This window comes from Pelecanus crispus, chromosome 1 (genome assembly GCF_030463565.1).
Source record: "Pelecanus crispus isolate bPelCri1 chromosome 1, bPelCri1.pri, whole genome shotgun sequence".
Lineage (NCBI taxonomy): Eukaryota > Metazoa > Chordata > Aves > Pelecaniformes > Pelecanidae > Pelecanus > Pelecanus crispus.
This window is the reverse complement of record NC_134643.1, coordinates 12,828,350-12,833,613: the sequence shown is the minus strand read 5'-3', so window position 1 is coordinate 12,833,613 and position 5,264 is coordinate 12,828,350. Positions and strand designations below refer to the sequence as shown.

The 5,264-nt window shown below is 43.3% G+C and overlaps 1 non-coding gene across 1 annotated transcript; it reads right to left on the bottom strand.

Annotated features, from left to right (window-relative positions):
* Positions 1-4,896: 4,896 nt before the first annotated feature.
* TRNAL-CAG (transfer RNA leucine (anticodon CAG)) lies at positions 4,897-4,979 on the bottom strand. The gene has a single exon. It is a non-coding gene; the product is annotated as a tRNA-Leu (tRNA).
* Between the last annotated feature and the right edge of the window lie 285 nt (positions 4,980-5,264).

Genomic DNA, 5,264 nt, shown 5'->3' with positions numbered 1-5,264 from the left:
CCTGGATTTCTGTATCAACCCTTCTGTGTGGGCTGCTTTCTTGGCAAAAATCTTGCTGTTTGGGAGACAAGTAAGAGCAAAAAAGGCTCCCAACAAATGATTGAAACAAACAATTTTTTAAGATTTATTTTTACAATTTTGTTAAGGATCCAGCCAGCCTGTGTGTGGGGAGGAGACTGGGAAGAGATTGCCAACTGTCTTGGTGGCAGCCTACTTGGCCTCTGCCAGGGCCGCTGCTTCCTGGACACCTGCTATTCCTCTGGGGCCAGAGAAGTGTCCTGCCATGAGGTCTTCTGGGGCTGGAAGCTCAGATTAGAAAACATGACCAAGGAACTGCTCTTTTCTTGGTATCTGTGACCTTCTTTTGAATGCAGTCCATGAGATAATCTGTCAAAATATTCCAAACAAGACAAGAAGAAACAACAGAAGAACAATCGGCCTGCTCCTGGATGACCCACGCGGATTGTATGTGCTAGCCTGGGAACAGGTGAGGCTAGATTCTCAGATGTTTTTGCAGTGAGGAACTGTTGTAGTCTGAAGACATGCACTGTTGCCCATATCTGTACTTAGCTTAACTGAGACCTCAAAACCAGAGATTTTAGTAAGAATCTTCAATTTGATGATCATACCAAAAAAAGACTTCTTCTAGAAGGGCCTTTACTGAGATGACTTACTGACTACTGCTAACATCCTTCATCACCGAGAGGGAGAGGATGGCAGTGCCCTGTGTTCAATCTGGACAATCACTCTGTTTTGGTAGTAACCCAGAGATGAGAACTTGGAATGAGCTTTCCTGTAACTGTGGGAAACAGCAGTTGGGATTGGAATATTGGTCTGGGTCTGCTGTGGGAAGGGTTTGATGCAAATGGTATATCCCTGTCCTTTCCTTGTAGCCTGCTCTGGAGGGATTGGATTGATTCCTTTGTAGTGTTGCAAGGATTTGCTCCATCATTAATCACAATAGCCACAGCATCCTGTGGGGAGACATCCTCTTCTGCTGGGAGTTGCTCTTAGTCTGGCTGCTTCTCAGTGAGATCTGGGACTGAGACTATGTGATCTGCGGCTCTTCCTGGTGGCAAAATACCTGGAGTGGGCACTGCAGGAAAATCTGCTGATATTCCTTCTCCTGAGGAGGTCAGCATTTGGGATTGGTACCAAGGACAGGCTGTCCTGATAGAGGACAAGCAGCCTTAGGAGCTTAGAGTGGTCTTGTGGAAGAAGGTGGACTGTGGAGGGCAGGGAAGATGGGAGTGGGATAGTGATTGGGGCTTATTCCGTACTGGATGATACGAGTTTTGTGATGTCCATCTCCTAGGTGCCAACAATTACTTGCTTTCAAACTATACCATATGTCTCCAGTGTGCAGCCTGCATTGGCACTTCCTCCTGCTCCAAGCAAGCACAATCAAAGCAAAGCAATGCAGCAGGGCTGTTTCTGCCTTTTTGCCTTACTTATAAAGGATATGCTGGTGAATTGTTTATGACTGAGGCAAAAGGATAAGTGATGATGATGTATTTAAAGCCTTCTATGGCCTTAGCACCCTCAAGGATAGTGAGTTCATGCAGTTATAGAATATGGAATACTTAGGATTCCAAATACTTCCCTAATGCAAGGAAAGCTACCATGGAGATGTGGATTTTGGTACTCGGGGATGCTAAAACGGCAAACCTGAGGATCTGCAACTTCTGTCCTTGTCTTGATTCAGGAAATATTTAGTTTTAGATCTGACTGTGGTAAAGAAAAATCCAGTGAAATAGCACGGAATTCCTGTCAGGAATTTTATGGCAGATAATATGGTAGAACAGATGCTGTTGGCATGGGAAGAAAAGGAAAAGGGCAGGTTTGCTGCTGGAGGTTTCTGAATTCAAATCTTCTGAAGCTGGTCTGTATCTCTACCACAGGACTCAAGTGCATGGTCTGCATTTTGTAATGTTTTCATAACTGTAGGTATGAATCATTCTGTTTGGAAAAATAAGCTGTGACCTTGATTTTTTTTTTTTTTTTAAATTAAAATGGTAATAAAAGAAGAATGTAAGATGATTATATTGTTCTTTTCAGTCTTTGGTGCTTGATTTTATTATATAAATCCACCATTGTAGTCTAAGTTTGTTCTTCAGTAACGAAAAAACCAGTTGGATCAATGAGCTTTAGCAATTGTACTGTTTGCTTATAGATCCACTCACTGGTAGAAACGTTCAAGGATGTTGCTAAAAATAAGCATCCTCTTCCTGCAAGGCTGTGAACATGGACTATAAAATGCATCTTTAAGGGCGGTGCGCAAAGTAACAGGAAATCAGCTCAGTCTTATTTCAGTTTACTAGTGCTTGGTAATGATGTCACTCTTCTAAAACAAGGGTTAGGTCCTGAGAACAGAAGCAGTAATTTTCTTTGTTCCACAATCCTGTGCTTGAATGCAATGATCTCTGCCTAGCTATCTGGCTAAGCCAACATGCAGTTAAGAATAGGAAGGCAGGGTGGTTTGAGCTTTCTTCTGGGGCACCTATTGTCCTCTTGGAAAAAAGTATATATATTCATATACACATTTTCCTTAAGTAATAAAGCCAGTGATAAAACTTATGTATTAATGTTGAGTTCCTTATGCCAATACAGTTAATAAAATGGTGGTTTTGCAGGTCCTTATTCCCTTCATTTCTCCAGTTGATGAAATCACCTGATAATGTGAGTGATACAAGTTGGCATTTGATTTCAGCTGTCAGAATTCTTGTTTGTTGCCTAAAAATGGCAAAACCAGCCAACCAACCACAAAAAGAAGAAGAAGAATTACTCTATTGTCCAAATAAAGGAAGTGCAGGGTCTGTTCAATTAAGTACTCTCCTATTTTCTAGAAAACAATGATAATGTTTTTAGCAGATGAAAACTTTTTCTTTTGAAGTACCTTGACTCAAGCTAAAGGTATTGGTTTCAAATGAAACTTGTAACCCATGACCTATTTAAAGTGGTTACTTTAACAGCCAATGGTATTTTTACGTTAGGAGAAAGATTTGCAGTTGTAACCTATATTCCAAATTTCAGTGAGATTTACATTTGCTGGTTTGGGTTCCCCCCTCTTTTTTTTTTTTTTTTCTTTTCTTTTTTTTTTTTTTTTCTGGGGGGGTGGTTAGGTCTGTTTAAATGCATTAATGGCTGCACACTAGACTCCTAAAAGAAGTCTAATCACAGAAGTGATTAAATTTCAGTGCCAAATAATCCCATGGTTTTTTGTGCTTCCTTTTTTCAAGTAATAGAAATTTTTGTTAGTGTTTGAAGAATTTGTTCATGTGTACTTTGGCACTAAGAGGAGGGATTGTCCTCATTGCATTAATAATTTTCAAGCACCTTTTGCATTGTGCTTTTTAAGACTTCTGTGAAGCATTTTACCTCAGTGCAACCATTTCATTGAGATTCATATGAATGGCATCCCTGAATTCTTTATAAATAAATGTTACAAGTCTTATGTTACAGAATTTATTCATAGTGCTGTGTTACAGAATTTATTAGTTTGAGTATATTAATATTCATTCAAAGTGCTTTATTAAAAGAAGTCAATACAGTTATTCATAGAATCACAGATTCATTTAGGTTGGAAAAGACCTTTAAGATCATCCAGTCCAACCATTAACCTAACATTACCAAGTCCACCACTAAATCAATTAAGGGTAGAGTAATAATTAATTTCATGTTTCCTGGCTTGGTGGCTGGATTATTTTTTAATGTAAGTGAAAACTAGGAATCATTAAGGTTGGAAAGGACCTCGAAGATCATCAGTCCAACCATCAACCCAACACCACCATGCCCACTAAACCATGTCCCAGAGTGCCACATCTACCCGTTTTTTGAACACTTCCAGGGATGGTGACTTCACCTCCTCTCTGCGCAGCCTGTTCCAGTGCTTGACTACCCTGTCCGTGAAGAAATTTTTTCTAATATCCAATCTAAACCTCCCCTGGCACAGCTTGAGCCCATTTCCTCTCATCCTATCACTAACTACGTGGGAGAAGAGACCTTTCAGGGAGTTGTAGAGAGCGATAAGGTCTCCCCTCAGCCTCCTCCAGGCTAAACAACCCCAGTTCCCTCAGCCGCTCCTCATAAGGCCTGTGCTCCAGACCCTTCACCAGCTTTGTTGCCCTTCTCTGAACACGCTCCAGCACCTCAATATCTTTCTTGTACTGAGGGGTCCAAAACTGGACACAGTATTCCAGGTGTGGCCTCACCAATGCCAAGTACCGGGGCACAATCACCTCCCTGCTCCTGCTGGCCACACTATTCCTGATCCAAGCCAGGATGCTGTTGGCCTTCTTGGCCACCTGGGCACACTGCTGGCTCATGTTCAGTCGACCAGCACCCCCAGGTCCTTTTTTGCCAGGCAGCTTTCCAGCCACTCTTCCCCAAGCCTGTAGCGCTGCATGGGGTTGTTGTGACTGAAGTGCAGGACCCGGCACTTGGCCTTGTTGAACCTCATACAGCTGGCCTTGGCCCATCGGTCCAGCCTGTCCAGGTCCCTCTGCAGGGCCATCCTACCCTCCAGCAGATCGACACTCCCACCCAGTTTGGTGTCATCTGCAAACTTACTGAGGGTGCACTCAATCCCCTCATCCAGATCATTGATAAAGATATTGAACAAGCCTGGGTCTAAACCAGAGCCCTGGGGAACACGGCTTGCAGCCAGCCACCAACTGGACTTAACTCCATTCACCACTAGTCTCTGGGCTCAGCCACCCAGCCAGTTTTTCACCCAGCGAAGAGTACACCCGTCCAAGCCATGAGCTGCCAGCTTCCCAAGGAGAATGCTGTGGGAAATGGCACCAAAAGCATTGCTGCGGTCCAGGGGATCCACAGCCTTTCCCTCACCCACGAAGATCAGGCTGGTTAAACAGGACCCGCCTGTCATGAGGGAGCTGTCAGGAGTGGGATTCGAACCCACGCCTCCAGGGGAGACTGCGACCTGAACGCAGCGCCTTAGACCGCTCGGCCATCCTGACTGCTGTTGTTTGTGTGCTATTGAGTGGGAAACTGAAGAAGAGAGTAAAAAGAGTCGCTGGAGCAACACATCAGCCTGCTGCTAAAATCAAAGAGATTGTCATGTTTTTAGAATTCTGTTTCGATGCATCCCATACCATCCACATAGGTGGTATATGTACCTACCACATAGGGTGAATCCAGTGTCCATAGGCAAAAATAATATGTTCAGATATTAAGGGCTGTCACTGTCCACTCAACAGACAAATATCCTGTAGATTTTGGCAAGCTTACAGAGCGAAAAGCTA